General features: G+C 49.6%; 1 long non-coding RNA gene across 1 annotated transcript; it reads left to right on the forward strand.

Moving 5' to 3' along the window:
- The first annotated feature begins 7,099 nt into the window (after window positions 1–7,099).
- On the forward strand, window positions 7,100–16,493 carry LOC138468486 (uncharacterized). Its single transcript, XR_011268272.1, has 2 exons — window positions 7,100–7,753; window positions 16,256–16,493. It is a non-coding gene; the product is annotated as an uncharacterized lncRNA (long non-coding RNA).
- Window positions 16,494–18,148: the final 1,655 nt, after the last annotated feature.

Consider the following 18,148-nt stretch of genomic DNA (forward strand, 5'->3'; position numbering starts at 1 on the left):
GTGACATCCAGATGAGGGTCCTGGAACACGTATGCCCAGCGCTCCACGCCCACATCCTTCAGAGGAAGACCCGTCTGGAGTTGAGCGGTAAGTGGCCAAGCATTGGTGTGCGAGACAGGGCATGTTGCAGTGTGCTGGTAGCCTGATACTTGCCTGTATGTGTGACATGGGCCATGTATGGATGTGTGTGTGCGGGGACATCATGGTCATGCATGTGAGACCAGTAATGTGCAAACCACATGGTTGCATGCGTTCCAATGCTACATGGGGAGCTGTATGGCAAATGCACACATGAAAGCATGCCAGTGTCTGTTCTTGCACATGGTGGGGGTGTGAGGGATGGGTGCTGCTGTCATGTACATGTATGGTGCAAATGTGTGTGTGTCTGAGAAGTGTGTATGTGACTTCGATACGCCATGGATTCATGACACATATCTGTGATGATGTGTAGATTCACTCATGCAGTACGGTCACCGTTGTATGCACTGTGTCTATCCACTGTGTCTGTGGTGTACAAGGCATGATGCATGACCCTCCCGTGATGTGTGTGCATGGGATCAGTGTGAGCCAGGATGCATGTGAGTTTGAAGGCAACATTTTGATTAATAGAGGCCCTTGTACATGGATGCTGAAGTTGATTGCAGGCGCCATGCCTGTTTATGCATGTGTGTTGCGTGCATTCACCCATGTATTGTGAAGGGACAGGATGGAAGTGACGTTAGACACTGCCACTCATGTGTTATTGCTTCCTGTCTAGAGGAATATTGTACTGTACCCTGATGCTTGTGTTCTATGTCTCCCTCTACGCAGCGTCAAGTGAAGAAGAGGGAGGAGACGGCGCTGTGAAGCCAAGCGGCGGGGATGCCTCCACTGGGCGGCGACGCAAGGCCCAGCCACCCTCCCAGGACTTGCCATCATCCGGGAGCGAGGGGGCTGGTGCCGCGTCTGCCATTACTCTTGTGGCGGAAAGGCCGGGTGAGCCCCCACAGGGGCTTGCAATGGCAGAAGACGGTACGGAGACATCCAGGTTGGTGGTCTCCACAGAGGAGGATGAGCCCGCTACTGAGCCGCACATGGGGCCTGGTGGGGGTAGTACCACTGGTGCAAGTGGTGCAGTCCAGAGCCAGGTTCAGGAGGCAGCACAGGTCACCACGGAGGGGCCTGTGCATGTCCCTGTCCTTGACCCTGTGACTGCACCACCATGCACCAGCAGGGAGGCCCCGTCCCAGCCCCGTCCGCAGGTAGGGCAGAGTGCCATGTCATCTGCCTCTCCACTACCTGCAGGCGAGGGGTCCCATGAATGTATGGGCTCCGTCCTGATTGGTGTCACGTTGTGCACGCGTGACTTTCATTATGACGTGCATTCTTCCTGGGCAGAGAACGCACACCATCACGAAGAACAGCGTCGCGACGTGGCACTGTTGGGAGGGGCCCTGGTTGGTGGGTTCCTACATGTGACACGCACTCTGGCGGACCTCTCCTCCTCTGTGGAGACTATGCGCCAGTCGTTCTCCCTGCGGTCTTCCGGCCCAGATTCCACCAGGGCCCCCTGTGGACCTGGCCTGACCAACACAGCCAGCTTGGTGGAGTTCCCATCCCTGCCAGAGTCGGGAGTCGGCGGTCCAGCAGGGGTGGACACCACAACTGGAGACCAGCTGATGGAGGATGTGCAGGCATCATCGGACAGGGCACATGGACAGCAGCAGCAGCAGCAGGAGCAGGAGCAGGCTCTAGGTGGGAGTAATGATGGCTCAGGGTCTTTGACATCAGGGGGGCAGGCATCGGCCAGAGGGCAGGAGGACCCTGGGATGGATGTTTCTTCCGTGTGGCTGCGGTTGGGCCAACGTATAGGTGCGGTGCGGCAGCGGGCAGAAGAGGTGCGGCTCACCATGGTCAGGGCAGAGTTCTCCATGCGTCGGGCATTGAGGCGGGCAGAGTGCCTCGAGGTGACTCGCAGGGAGTTGGAACAGGCCATGAATGCCTCCCTACTAGACCTCGGGGCCAGGGCAGAGGCCCGCCTCCGGGACATCGACATGGAGTTCGATGATGCCCTGGCCCGGGACACCACAGAGTGAGCCGCAGGACTTGCCCGCCGCCATTGTATATAGTTAGATAGTGTTAGGTTTCCTTTCCTTTTTTTTTTATTTTGGTTGCGCTTGGACAATGCACCACGTTTTTGTATATAGTTTTTTATTAGGTAGTATTTTTGGTAGGTTTCATTTCATCAGTTGGGCTCATGGACCCTGGATAGTTCATTTGTACATAGTTCACCATTGGATTATTCTCATTTTTTTTATTTTCACCATGGAGCAATGGATTTCACTTTCTTTTTTCCCTTGGATTTGCTTTGTTGGACTGTGACTTTGGACACCATTTCTTTTGGATTTCTTTGGATTATGATTTCTTGTTTTTTATTCTTTTACGGACATGCAGCATTTCTTTAATTATTCCCTTTGTTGTGTGTTTTGTTTTAATTACATTCATGTTGTGTTTAATACATTTTTTTCTTCATACTTCGATGTGTGGTATTATCTCATTGGTTTCATGCATGTCATGATATGGGTTTTCACATTCAGTGGCACCCATTGTGTGTGTGTGATGGACATGTGTTCATTTACATACTTGCCTTTGGGGTTGTATCATGTAATTGGCTTTTCTCTGTGGGTGGATGCAATACTTGGTTGGGTCTTTGGGCTGGGGAGGCTGGCCATAAGGGCCACGATTGAGGATCGTCATGACGTGGGGGCAGGGGGACATGAGTGGGACATGAGTGGGGGCCTGCTGGCAGGTGCCCTGCACTGCTAGGGGGTGGGGGTGCAGGGGGACATGAGTGGGGGCCAGCTGGCAGGTGCCCCGCACTGATGGGGGGTGGGGGTGCAGGGGGATATGAGTGGGGGCCTGCTGGTAGGTGCCCCACACTGCTGGGGGGTGGGGGTGCAGGGGGACATGAGTGGGGGCCTGCTGGCAGGTGCCCCGCACTGCTGGGGGTTGGGAGTGCAGGGGAACATGAGTGGGGGCCTGCTGGCAGGTGCCCCGCACTGCTGGGGGGTGGGGGTGCAGGGGGACATGAGTTGGTGATCAGTAGTGCAAGCTGACATGTGGCTTGGCTGGGGGACTTGCCCATGGTGGATGGGCTGCCTGCGGGACATAACCAGGGGTGCAGGGAAGTCCCCTGTGGTGTGGGCTGCCTGCAGGGGCCGTGGAGGGTGTAGAGGGAACACCTGGGTGGACCCACACTGCCAATTCACGTGTAGGACTCCCTGCGCACCCCAGAAATACACGTACCGTGCTCAAATTGCGTGTGAGACTTCACGCAAACCCCAGTTATACACGTACCCCACTGTACCCCACTTGCACAGGGCCATTCGCGTGTGAAACTTCCTGCGCACCCCCAAAATACACGTACCATGCTCAAATCGCGTGTGAGACTTCACGCGAACCCCAGTAATACACGTACCCCACTCACACAGGGCCCTTTCGCGTGTAAAACTTCCCACGAACCCCAATAATACACGTACCCCACTCGCACAAGCCCATTCACGTGTGAAACTACCCGCCAACCCCAGTAATACACGTACCCCACTCGCACAGGGCCAATCGTTTGTGAAACTTCCTGCGAACCCCAGTAATACACGTACCCCACTCGCACAAGGCCCTTTCGCGTGTAAAACTTCCCGCGAACCCCAGTAATACACGTACCCCACTCGCACAGGGTCCTTTCGCGTGTGAAACTTCCCACGCACCCCAGTGATGCATGTACCCCACTCGCAAGGGGCCAATCACGTGTGAAACTTCCCGCGAACCCCAGTAATACACGTACCCCAGTAATACACGTACCGCACTTGCACAGGGCCAATCGCGTGTGAAACTTCCCACGAACCCCAGTAATACACATACCCCACTCGCACAGGGTTCTTTTCGTGTGAAACTTCCCATGTACCCCAGTAATACACGTACCCCACTCGCACAGGGCCAATCGCGTGTGAAACTTCCCGCGAACCCCAGTAATACACGTACCCCACTCGCACAGGGCCAATCGCGTGTGAAACTTCCCGCAAACCCCAGTAATACACGTAGTCCACTCACACAGGGCCAATCGCGTGTGAAACTTCCCGCGAACCCCAGTAATACACATACCCCACTCGCACAGGGCCCTTTCGCGTGTGAAACTTCCCGTGAACCCCAGTAATACAAGTACTCCACTCAAACAGGGCCAATCGCGCGTGAAACTTCCCGCGAACCCCAGTAATACACGTACCCCACTCGCACAGGGCCCTTTCGCGTGTAAAACGTCCAGCGAACCCCAGTAATACACGTACCCCACTCGCACAGGGCCAATAGCGTGTGAAACTTCCCGCGAACCCCAGTAATACACGTACCCCACTCTCACAGGGGCAATCGCGTGTGAAACTACCCGCCAACCCCAGTAATACACATACCCCACTCGCACAGGGCCAATCGCATGTGAAACTTCCTGCGAACCCCAGTAATACACGTACCCCACTCGCACAAGGCCATTCGCGTGTGAAACTACCCGCCAACCCCAGTAATACACGTACCCCACTCGCACAGGGCCAATTGTGTGTGAAACTTCCTGCGAACCCCAATAATACACGTACCCCACTCGCACAAGGCCCTTTCGCGTGTGAAACCTCCCGCGCACCCCAGTAATACATGTACCCCACTCGCACAGGGTCCTTTCGCGTGTGAAACTTCCTGCACACCCCAGTAATACACGTACCCCACTCGCACAAGGCCCTTTCGTGTGTAAAACTTCCCGCGAACCCCAGTAATACACGTACCCCACTCGCACAGGGTCCTTTCGCGTGTGAAACTTCCCGCGCACCCCAGTAATACATGTACCCCACTCACACAGGGCCAATCAAGTGTGAAACTTCTCGCGAACCCCAGTAATACACGTACCCCAGTAATACACGTACCCCACTTGCACAGGGCCAATCGCGTGTGAAACTTCCCGCGAACCCCAGTAATACACGTACCCCACTCGCACAGGGTCCTTTTCGTGTGAAACTTCCCGCGCACCCCAGTATTACACGTACCCCACTCGCACAGGGACAATCGCGTGTGAAACTTCCCGCGAACCCCAGTAATACACGTACCCCACTCGCACACGGCCAATCGCGTGTGAAACTTCCCGCGAACCCCAGTAATACACGTACTCCACTCGCACAGGGCCAATCGCGTGTGAAACTTCCCGCGAACCCCAGTAATACACGTACCCCACTCGCACAGGGCCCTTTCGCGTGTAAAACTTCGCGCGAACCCCAGTAATACACGTACCCCACTCGCACAGGGCCAATAGCGTGTGAAACTTCCCGCGAACCCCAGTAATACACGTACCCCACTCTCACAGGGCCAATCGCGTGTAAAACTTCCCATGAATCCCAGTAATACACGTACCCCACTTGCACTGGGCCATTCGCGTGTGAAACTTCCCGCGCACCCCAGTAATACACGTACCCCACTCTCACAGGGCCAATGGCGTGTGAAACTACCCGCCAACCCCAGTAATACACGTACCCCACTCGCACAGGGCCCTTTCGCGTGTGAATCTTCCAGCGAACCCCAGTAATACACGTACCCCACTCGCACAGGGCCAATCGCGTGTGAAACTTCCCGCAAACCCCAGTAATACATGTACCCCACTCGCACAGGACCCTTTCGCGTGTAAAACGTCCCGCGAACCCCAGTAATACACGTACCCCACTCGCACAGGGCCAATCGCGTGTGAAACTTCCCGTGAACCCCAGTAATACACGTACCCCACTGCACAGGGCCAATTGCGTGTGAAACTTCCCACGCACCCCAGTATTACGCGTTCCCTGCTTGCTGTGTGCTGTGTGGCGGCCATGTATACTGGTACAGGGTTAGCGCAGCCCTTTGCGCTGGATTGGGGATTTTGATGGCTTTTCCCTGCGCTAGGGGCGTTCTTGGGGGCGTAACTGGCACTGCTGCAGGGTCGCTGCGCCACTCTGCGCCACGGCTGGTTTTGGTAGCTAAAATCCATGAATACACTGTGCGCGGAAATGGATTTTAGCGCACGCAGCTGGCAAAGACAATCGCACGCGCACACTGTGCGCCAGCCGCGTGCGCCACTTGTGCGCTAAATTCTATGAATTACCCTTTTGGAGTTTATAATATAAAACGATACCCCCTAGAATATTTGGGGAAAATATTTTAGGAGTCAGGAAAACAAAGTCGCTATCTGGTGACTTTTTCCAGGCGACATTATAACACAGAACCAATTTTTTAAATCACAGTCTGCTTTCCACGAAATCTAAAAAGTTATGGATAGAAGATTTTAAATTAACCATGACATTACCGTTGCTGTGGACAACTGCACATATCACACACTGGTGGCAGAACCAAGCCTTCTGCAGTGGGGCTGACGCAATAAAAATGCTGGCAGCCTGGCACAGAAGTCTGTCCAGAGCAGTGATAGTGGACATGGTTAATTCAAAGCCTTGCATCCATCAATTGTGTAGTTCAGTGAGGCCGCCTAAATCCAGAAATAAAATGTGATATGCAAAACCCAGTTACATTACATTGCATTACTTTTGAATGTACTAAACTTACCCCTCCAGGATTACCTTTATCACATATCAACCCATTTTTTTTCACCTAATCTAAAGAACATTACTCCCGCAAAAAACGAAACCTACAGTAAGTTCCATTGCACAGCTGATGACCATAGGGGTTGCCTGCTCTCACATGGTTAACGGGCATTCCCAGCCACGCCTCAGATGCGGCCATTAATGGCATGAAGGTTGCCATATGGGGGCACTGGGGCACTAAGCCCCGCCGTGTTCATCCCATAGGGTAAGCGGGAACTGAAAACCACCAAGCCCCACGTAATCGGCAGCCCCGCGAGCGTATCATGCACCAGACAAGGACTAACATACTGCGCATGCTCGTGGTTTCACTGGCCTCCCCTCTCTTGTGCTGTCCCCAACTAGGTAAATAAACATTTCTCTAAACCTCCCTTTCCTGGAAGGCGTCAGCATGGGGTAAGTGGGAACTGAAAAACTCCAGGCCCCACGTAATCGGCAGCCCCGTGAGCGCATGCACGAGGCAAGGACTAACATACTGCGCATGTTCATGGTTTCACTGGCCTCCCCTCTCTTGTGCTGTCCCCAACTAGGTAAATAAACATTTCTCTAAACCTCCCTTTCCTGGAAGGCGTCAGCAGGGGGGAAAGTCTCAGATGTCATACTAGCTAAAGATAACAGCTCCTATCAGCATAAGGCTGTGCATGCAGTGAGAGAAGGTCAGGAGGGCCGATGTATAAAAAACAGAACTAAATGAGCTCTGCGCACACATGCAGTGCAACATGAGAGCTGCGACAGTAGGAGCTCAAAAGAGAAAGTATCCTGCCTCATGAGGGCACCAGAGTTGAGCCGGGACTTGCGTGGAGGTTGCGCCGGCTCGGCACATCTCTTTGAGTGGTCGAGCGCCTCGTGCGAGATTCCTCGCAGAGTGCGGGCTGGGCCTACCCAGAGACCCTAATAGGGTGCGGAACACATAGAATGAGGAAGAACAAGGAACATTGTGGGTGTTCCGTGGGACGACCCACGCAAGGCAATCGCATGGCCACAACTGTGCAGAAAAAATTGTATTCATGGATCTGACTGTGCAACCTCACATCGGGGAAATGACTACGCAAAGCTCACGATCTGACTGCCACTCTAATGCAGGCGTCTAGACACTTGTGAAAATGAATCACTGCGCAGAGGTAAGATTGCATGTTGGATTTAGGGGTGCGTGCACGCCGTCAGGGTTCTGATTGAAAGTCAGGGTTGCGCGTAAGCAGTGTAGCGGGGTGCAGGCACTGTTTACAGTGGTTTGCACGCACATTTATCGGGAAATGACAACTTCTACGAGTCATGGTATGTATAATGTGGGGGTGCTGGGAATAGTTACAAGGGACCCTACGCAGTGTCGCCAGGGTGCTGCCTTGGTGGTGGGGGTTTGCATGCTGTTTTTCCAAGTGCATTGCTTCACGGTCGAGGGGTGCGCAAAGGGTTTGCATGCTGTTTTTCCAGGTGCGTTGCTTCGCGGTCGAGGGGTGCGCAAAGGTCTGTATGCGTGGCTGGAATTGCTGTGCGTGGGGGCGTGTCGTCGGCGTTCCAGTCGCTTCTTCCAAATAGGGTTGCTTTGCATGGAAAATTCTGTGAATACGCGGAGTAAGCAGATTTTCTTATTTGCGCCGTGGCGTGAAAAGTACTTTTTGAGGCGCAAACTTTGCAGGGTCAATGCTCCTTTTTCCATGAATCGGGCCCTAGAGTTGTAAACCCACTACTGGTGTAATAAAAATACCTTACCAGGTCCACTCGATTTATAAGCACTCGGCATGTTGTTCACTGAAGTCCTGTTAAAAACCAGCATTGGCAAAGCCAACAGTTTTGGCATGTGTATACGTATTAGGCATTTGCCAGGCACTGCGATTAGATGCCTAGACTCTCGCACTATTTTGCAACTGCTAATATCAATGGGCAGTTAGTACCACTACGGATGTGCCTGGCCAGTGCCTTTCCCATTCCTTCACAAACGCCCATACTGTTGGCATTTTCAATGCTTATTACATCTTGTGTAAAGTATGCCTCGTAATTCGGTCTTATTTCTATGTCAGTGGCCACATGTACTGATTTTTAGCTTCACAAATCAAGTCACCCTTCACGATTTGTTATCGATCAAATAAATAAATAGTTGAGGTTGTGAGTTCGTACCATAATAGTGCTAGCAAAATACGTCATCATTGTAAAGTGCTTGATATCTGATTCCTATTGCTTTTATGCGCTGTCAAGTTGTTGTAACCTCACTGAACCAAGTTTACGTGCTGCCATTTGAAAGGTGAATGGTAGAATCAGCCTTGCAAGCATTTGTGGCGTTAAGTCATGGATATGGCCCTCATTACGATACTGGCGCTAAACCATGGTGCTATTAGCATCATGGTTGGTGCCGGTATCGTAACGAGTCCGCCAATGTTCAATGGGGAATTACCACCCCATTCCAAGGTTGGCGGGGCGGTAATTCCCCATTGAACATTGGCCCTTCCCCATTCCCATTTTTGCCCCATAGGGCTCAATGGGACTGGGGAAGGCGGTAAGTACGATACCGCAAATTGCGGTACCATACTTACCTCGAGAGTCCCTTTGCGGGTCCCTACTTTAACGGCTGGTCTAGACCAGCCGTTCAGGACGGGTTCTGCAAAGGAACCTCGTAGTAAGGCGCTAAGTGTTTAACGGCACTGCAGCCTTTTACGGCGCTGTTAAACACTTAGCACCAGGGTCCTCTCTAAACTTGGTGCTAAATCACCGAGCTGTTACAGCAGCCTTAGCGTGTGCTTCTTTTTTTTCTATAACAGATCAGAAAAGGGAGATATCCCACTGTGAAGTGGAGCCTCACATGTAAACCTTTGTGGTGACTTTGCTTTAGTCATCCCAAAATAAATAAAGTTGGAGCATCGCTGAATATAAATAGCATAAGTATCTTGCTTGTTCTTTGTTTATTTAAAGAGCTCAAATAAAATAAATGTTAACTTGCCTGCTAAAAAAAACTTTGGGCATACTTTATTTTTCGAAATAGCATTTGGGCTATTTTATAGCGTGTTTAAAAGTGATCATTGACATAATTTACAAAGGTTTCAAAACATGTATTCTTTTTTCTCCTTTGTTTCATACTATGCCTTTGAGGTTGGAATTTGTAATAGAAACAATATCACTCTTCCAAAATGGTCGCCTGCCTGGCTTCAGAGATGCCTTTGTGATTTTTTGTGATTTTCACATTTCTGACAGTGTAAATAATTTTAGTTTGGCAGCAAAACATAGCGGTCTTAAGTTTTCCTATTTCATTCATAGGAAAGCCATCTAGTCTCATTTTTGTATTAGAATTCTGAGATGTGTAGTCCTAAATTTAAAAAGGAAAATACACAAATACTACAAGTCCCAGAAATCCAAGGAACAAACAGGACTGCTTGGCATTCTCATGCATGGAATTGGAAAACGCAAGAGCGCTAAAAAAAAAAGTGATGTGCCTTGCTGTTTCTGCTGGGTGGTGGCCATCTTAAGTCTGGGTTTTGGGATCTGGGTCAATATTTTGACTACAAAACCAAGGGGCAGTGCATGAGGAAAGTAGAATACAAAAGCAAAACCACTTAAAATTCAGTTATTTCTAGACTGACTATAGATATTACTTATGCAGTTGCAGAATATCTTGTACCTACAAATGGCTACTTTCAAGGACAATGTTTATAATTAAATAGTGTAAACCACAGAGCTAGCTTTACAGTAGAAAGGGGTTATGGGTTGGAGTTATCAGCCCTTCATCGAAGAAGGGAGTAGTTGGTGTAGAAGGAGTGGCGACAGTTTGGAGGGTGGATGGGGGGTGAAAAGGGGAGAATTGGTGCAGATGGGTAGGGAGAGGAGCAGTTTGTGGTGGAGAGGCAGTATTGAAGCAGAATAGGCATGGGAAATGGGCACTTGGAGAAGGGGGTGGGGGCAGTTGGTGAGGGCAATAGGTGGGGGCAGTTGAGGCAGAAGGGGCAATTGGGTAGAAGGGGGTTTGGGCAGTTGACGGAGAAGGGGACAATTGTGGAGAAGGAGGGTTGGGGCAGTTGAGGAAGAAGGCATTTTGGGAGAAGGGGGCTGTGGGGACAATTGATAGAGAAGGGGCAGTTGGGGGAGGGTGGGAGACAATTGAGAGAGAGAGAGAAGGGTATGGGTAAATATAAGGGGTAGGAAAGAGAAGGTGAATGAGGGCAGTTGCGTGAGAGACAGAAGGGGCAGTTTGGAGAAGAAGGGATGGGCACATGGGTGAGAATGGGGCATTTGAAGGAGGAGGAGCATGGCGGCTAGAGAAGAACGGCAGCTTTTGGGGGGTTGGGCATTTGGGTATCGAGGGGCAGTTGAGAGAGAAGGGGTGGAGGTGAGTTCAGGAGTGTTTGGAGGGAGAAGGGGTGAGGGGCAGATGGTGGTCAAGATGGCCTGGGGGCAGTTGAGGGAGATGGGGCAATTGATGGGGAGGTATCAGGGTAGTTAAGGGAGATGGGGAAATTGGGGAGGAGGTTTGGGGTAGTTGAGGGAGGAGGGGCAATTTGGGAGGAGGGTTGGGGCAGTTGGAGAAGGGGGGAATTGGAGAGGACGGTTGGGGCTGTTGTGGGAGAAGGGGGCCATTAGAGAGGATGGTTGGGGCGGTTTAGGGAGAAGGGTCAGTTGGAGTGGAAGCGTGGGATGGCAATTGAGGGAGAAGGGGTTTTGCGTTGTTGAGGGAGAAGGGTGGTCAGGGCATTTGGGAGGTGTGGGGGAGTTGAGAGAAACAGGGTAGTTTGGGAAAGAAGGTCTGGTTGAGAATTCGGTAGGTGATGTCGGGGGAGAAGGGAGGTGGCAGCTGGGGGCAGATGGGAGAATGGAGGGGGGCAGGTGAAGGAGAGGGAGTGAGGGGCAGTTGTGAGAGAAGGGGCACTTGGAGGAGAAAGATGGGGCAGCTGAGGAAGAAAGACAGCTGGTGCGGAGATGGGGCAGTTGAGGGAGAATGGGGTGGAGAGGTGTGTGAGGCAGAAGTGGGTGAAGGGTTTTGGGGGTGAAGGCATTGGGTGGTAGTTGGAGAATAATGATGCTATTTATATGGTGCTTTTGCCAAAGCATTTTACATAGAACAGATTTACATACAATATCACCCAACCAAAGTTGTAATGGAAAGGCTGAGTATGCCATGGTGGAAATCGGACCTGCCAATCACACAAAGATTGTAGCAGCGAGTGCTCAACCCACTGAGCTATCTGACTGGGGCTGTTTCTGGAGGGAAGGGGTGGGGCTGTTGACGGAGAGAAGTGTGGGAGTAATTGAGGGAAAGAAGGGGGTGGGGGCAAGTGAGGGAGAATGCAGCCCATGTTAGATGTCTTTGAGGCAAGCATTAAATATATTTGCTCGCCCAAGTGTTGGGCCAATAGGATTTCATCCCAGATTGTCATGTTGCCAGTGCAGACGCTTAACTACAAGACCACGTAAAAGAGTCACCAAAGCACACGTCTCCTGTTTGGATTTTGTTTTCCTTGGAATACTTCATTATATATTTTGGGTTTAAAAGGTGGACATAGTTATTGGAAGTTCTTCTCTCAGGCTATTTTCCCAGTGTTGATAACTTTTTTAAATGCTCATTCATATACTGGGACTGGGACTTGGACTGGCTGCATTGTCATTGCATAAATGTTTTGGGTCTGTCTGCTTTCTGCAGTGTTTTATTACCTAAAAGCTATGATTGTGTCATTACTTAAGTCTGTGGGCGTGGAGGCACTGTGTCACTGCCTAAATGGTGTGGGCCTTGCTCCACTGTCATTACCTAAAGGCCTTGGGCCTGGGTGCACTGTGTCTTTACACAGAAAGTCTTCACTCTAAACCATTGAATCAGGGTCTACAGCAAGATTACCTCTCTAAGGCCATGCCAGCACCATATGGGCACCCTTCCCTGACTAGCCTACTGAGTCGGGTCCACCCTGTCCACGCACTACTTGACCCTCACCCCTGGTTCCCAGGGCACTTGCTCTCTTGGTCTCCCTATAGCACTTGCCCAGCCCTTGGGGGCCCTCTCCCTCCTGCACTTCCTCCACTCCCCTACCCCATCCTTCGTCCCTGACCTGCCTCCTCCCCCTTGCACTTCCTCTTAAAACACTTGCACGATCCAAATGTCACAAAGCCTAGCAGGACCATTTTATTTGTTTTCCCCTCTGCCTCTCCACCCTCTTGCCTTCTGGCACCTGGAAACACCTTTGGCTGTATAGGCATCTTACAAATGCTCAATAAAAACATTTAAAAAATAAAGGTACAAATGTAGTTCACTTGACATTTAAAGCGCACCAGACAAAAGAGCATTGGCCTTTCAAAAAAAGTAATCAACTGAAAAATAACCTGAGAGGGGCCATTTTTCATTTAATATGCTGGCCAAGTATAAAAGGTGCTCACCTTTTTAACCCAGAAATATGTAGTGAAATATTCCCATGAAAACAAAATCCCAATACGAGCATGTGCTTTGATAATCATTTTATGCATCTAGTGGGTAAGTGTCTGCACTGGAAACATGACAACCTGGGTGAAATCCTGGTAGCCAAATGCTTGAGCAAGCTTGCTGACCCCCTAAACACCCAAGGTGGTTCCGTCTGTCCTCTGAAAAAGGGCACACTATCCACCTACACGTATCCTTTACTTGTGCCCTGAAAAGCAGCACATGACAACAATCAGGGAAAAATAACTACACCAGTCTCCAAGATTGTAGTGTCTCTTTCCACATCCTGGGCAAATATTCCGGACTCGCATGCGCTCTCATTCCATTCCCCTCCTCAACCCACGTCTGGCTTTCAACAATGCTCTGCTTCATAAAGATGACTTCAAAAGTACAAATACCATATTTATTTATTTATTGGAAATGTATAAGGCGCTTATACAGCAAGACAGTGTTTTAAAGCTCCACAAGGCAAAGGGGAAGGGGACAGGCGAGCAAATAAACATTAATAATTGACAATGATTTAATAGAAACAAAAAGCGGTCCTACTAGGCCTTGTGACATTCAGAACATGCAAGTGCAGTGAATAGAAAAAAAGGGGGTGGGGTAAGTGCTATTAGTGTCCCCCAGGGAGACTTACCAGCAAAGGGGGAGGTCGACCGTCCAACATGTAAGTGCAGAGTGTCGCAAATAATCCGACAGGTGGGTGTGGGCCCAGAAGGCAGTGCAGGAGGGGTGCTGGTGGCGATTGGGCAGAAGGCCAGGATCCTATTGGACTCATCGGGGACCAGGTGGCCAATCTCAGCAACAAAGGGGATGGTTAGCACAGGAGGGGGAGAGGGAAGGAGGAGGAGAAGAGAAGGGTCGTGAGGAGTTTGCAGAACTTGAGGTGGTCCAGTTCAAGACAGGGAGAGAGAGAGAGAGAGAGAGACAGAGAGAGAGAGAGAGAGAGAGAGAAAGAGAGAGAGAGATGGAGACTGTTCCCTAGGAGGGAGCCTGCTGAGGAGAGGGATCTGCCCCAGCCCTCTGCTTGCAGAAACGTTTGACCAGCAGAGAGTTGGAGTGTGAAGATCAAAGAGATCTGGAAGAAGAAGAATATTTCGTGAGAGAGCTGCAGGTAGTGTGGTACCAGGCCCCAGACAACCTTGTGGATGATGCAAAGGGTCTTTAATTTAATCCTTGCAGCAACCAGGAGCCAATGTGGGAGATTTTAGTCTTGGAGATATGCGATCCTTGAGCTTGAGGCCAGGGAAAAGTCTTGCAGCCCTATTCTGAATTAGTTGAAGAGGACAGAGTGAAGAAAGGGGCAGGTTGAGGAATAGTCTGGTGCAGTAATCCAGCCTGGAGAGGACCAGAGCTCTAGATACTTTGAGCTTCCAGGGGAAGATGAGTAAAGGGAGAATGCCTCTAAGGATGTAGAGTTGAAAGTGGGCCTTCTTGGCAAGGTCCAAGATGTGAGGCGTAAAGGATAGAGAGGAGTCGAAGATGACCCCAAGGTTTCTGGCTTCACTGGCCAAAGTAAGGTACCCATTCAAATATATAAATCATTACGGCAATATATTAAGCAAAAAGGGTACAATTATTGCATTAGGCCACCCTCTTGACTGGGACACTACAAATACCAGATGCAATTCAGCAAAATGCAAAGAAATGGCCTTTGAGTTTTGATAATATCAAATTATAACTTGTAATGTGTGAAAAGGTTACCTGTCTGTGTTTAAGTGTTTGACAAATGCAGGGTTCATATATGATGTGATATTTCATCATATTCTACCAAAAATAAACGTTTTGGTGTGTTAAATATCAGAATATGAAAATAATTTAGCTATTTTAAAACTGCTTGTTTGATATATTGTAATTGACCTGGAGGAGAGAGTAGATTTAGGCAGCTAACTTGTGCTTTGTGTGTGCGTTCAGGATGCAAATACCTATTTGCATTTCTTAACACAGAAATGTTATGAACATCTCCTCCAAATCAATGATCTCTTAAATGGGCCATCATTTGTAAACCGCCCCAGCTTTAATGCGCTGCTTGAAGAAAGAAAGTGGTATTTATTTAAGGGCCTGCAGCATCTGATGGGATGCTGGGAACTCACTAGAGAGCCACTGGAGGTTGGGAGGCAACACTGTGGCCTCATTTGAGCTTTGTACATGGAAGCTGCACAGCCGTTGAGGCAGACAACGTGCCTTGCAGTGCCCCTCTGACAGCGTTGCCCTGAACCACTGCACAGACTTCCCATGCCTCATTGCGGCTATGGATATATAGAGATATATTCCTGTGCCACCTGTTAGTGCATGCACGCCTGCGGAATACTAAGGAAGTGAACTTTTCAAGAGCTGTTAAGACAGAGCAGCAATTCTTTCTGAACATTAAATTTGGGTGCTTCGCTTAGAAGGCATTAGTAAGATGGTGCTCTGAGGGGCAGGGCTGCCTATGTGTTTGTGCATGTGCACCTCTTTGTATGTTTGTGTGTGTGTGTGAGAGAGAGAAGGGCTAGGATAGTTAGCGATGAAGAGGGGTGTGGGAGAGGGGGTAATTGGAGAAGAGGGGCAGTTGAGGCAGAAGAGGGGTTGGGGCACCTGGGGAGAAGGGGACGATTGGAGAATGGGGGCAACTAAGAGGGCTTGGTGCTGTCTACTGGGAGGGGTGAACCTGGGTTTTTGTGTACAGGGATGTGTGTATGGGTGCTTGGGTATTGTGTGTTTTGGGGGGGCTGAGTTTTTGTGTGTGCATGTGTGTGGGAGATATTGTGTCTGGGGAGCAGACGGATGGGGTAGTTGGAGGGGAGGGGGTATAGAGGGGTAGTTGAGGAAAAAGATGGTGAAGACGAGGGTAGAAGGAGCTAGTTGGAGAAGAAGGGGGGCCCTGTATGTCGGGGTGACTGTTGTGTGGGCGGGGTTAGTGTGTGCATGCGGCTGGGAAATTGTGCATGTGGGTGGGAGAAGATGAGTGGAGGAGCAGTTGGGCAAGAAGAGTGGTGGGGGAACTTGGGGGAAAATGAGTGGGAGGCCATTGGGGAGAAGGGTGGGGCCAGTTGAGGTGCCTGGATGCTTTGCATGTTTGTGGGCTGGGTGCTGAATTGGGCCATGGTTACTGAGTGTGTGGTTTGGGGGAGCCGGATGCTGTGTGAGGAGCTGAGTTTGTGTGGGAGGAGTGTATGTATGGGTGTGGTTCTGTGGGTGGGGGAAGAGAGCCTATTCAGATGTCCATTTATATTCATGTACCCTTTCTTTTTTTCAGAATTCTTTAGATCTGTGTGCAAGGCCACCAACAGTTGGCCTACTATGGACTCTAGAGTGATGAGAAGGAAGCTTACTACTAAAATCTGCAATGCCAGAAGAGTCCCGAAGAAGACTACACCTTTTGAAACAAAGAATGGTTGTTTTTTTATTTGTATTCTTGCCAACTGTTTTCATTCTTATAGTCTACAGCTATGCCTGTTGAACTGCATTTGGTAAATAAAAATATGTTGAACACATTCTGAGTCTGTTTGATTCAAGACATCTTATAATCACAGCAATTTATGCCTGCAGTATTTTACTATCATAATGTAAACTAGTTACTACCTAATTCAAGTAATATTACTAATCGAACACGTAATGTACAACAAGATTGCCCCACATGTATAGATTAAGAGTGTGTGTGTGTGTGTGTGTGTGTGTGTGTGCGTGCGTGCGTGCGTGCGTGTGCGTGTGTGTGTGTGTGTCATTCTGTTTCGGTCACTGAAAGTGTGTATTTAAGGGCAGTGATTTGTAATTGTGGGGGTTTATTGGGTGTGATGCCCAGTTAGCTAGAGGTGAGAACTGACATTAGGGAGTTTACAGGTTGGTTTGTGACATTGTGGGGTGTATTTGTAGTTTTGTACACACTTAGTTAACAATATTTGGGTACTCTAGCATAGAAGGCAAAGATGGGAAGTGATGGCTGCCAATTCCCTTGAGGTTTCCCAGTACACTATTCATAAGTCTAACTAGATATTTCCTAAAGTAATACCACCCAGCTTACTCACAAGGGATACATCCTGGGATAATCAAAACCCTTTTCCTAACTCTTTTGGAAGCATCTTAAAATAATTGTAAGCTCATCCTAGAGATGTCTGCAATAATCATTCATAATTCCAAACCCATTCTTAAGTTGTCATGGAACCATCCTGTAGTAATTCCCACCCATCTGAAAGTTGTCATGGGGACATACTGTAGTAATCCCCACCCATCCTGAAGTTGGCATGGAATCATCCTGTAGCAATCCCAACCCATCCTGAAGATGTCATGGTGTCATCTTGGAGTATTCCCAACTCATCTTGAAGTTGGCAGACAGTCATCCTGGAGTAATCCCCACTCATCCCGAAGTTGTCCCAAATTCATCCTACAGTAATACAAGATCATCACTGGAAGTAATCAGAATTCATCCTGGAGTTGTTTCTGTGATAACCCTAGAGTGATCTCATTGACATATTGTGGCCTATACACATACTTCAGGATGACTTTGGATGATCATTCTGAACTATTCATGGATGACTCTATGATGGAGTCATCCGATGACTCTAGAATGATTCCAAGAAGAGCTTCCTTTTTGACTTGGTCTGGCATAGCATTCTAAAGTGAACGCCTCATCTCAAGACGACCTCTTGTGATGAATCATCAGTTCCCTGAGGAAAGTATCATCCTGGATGTGCACTGACCACAGCCCTATGTGATGAAGTCACATTAGATGAACAGCCTTTCGATGTAGGTGGGCTCTTGGGTCTAGCGATGACCACCAAGGTGTTTAAAACCTTCCTGGCAGTGTTCGACCCTGGATTCCCCAAAGCCTGATTTTTTTCGCACCGAGATGACTTGCCTTATGAGACTCGGAGTATGTCCTGCACCACTCCTTCCCCACAGCCACAAGATAGTGAGGGTGGGGGGGGGGGCAGGAGAGGATCCCTTTGGTCCACAACAACCAGGTCCTAAGTACAGAAGCCCCTCATTACCTCACTGTTTATTCTCTCTGTTTAAAGCTGTGAAGGAGCGTGCAGCCAGTTCGCCATCACAGTAAACTGTTGGGGATGTGGGAGTTAAACGAAAAAAGATATTGCGTGTTTTCTATCATGCTTCATGCTGGAATCAATCTTTAGGCACAGGCCTGTCTATT

This window comes from Ambystoma mexicanum, chromosome 4q, assembly GCF_040938575.1.
Source record: "Ambystoma mexicanum isolate Mex_15411 chromosome 4q, UKY_AmexF1_1, whole genome shotgun sequence".
In the NCBI taxonomy this organism is placed as follows: Eukaryota; Metazoa; Chordata; class Amphibia; order Caudata; family Ambystomatidae; genus Ambystoma; species Ambystoma mexicanum.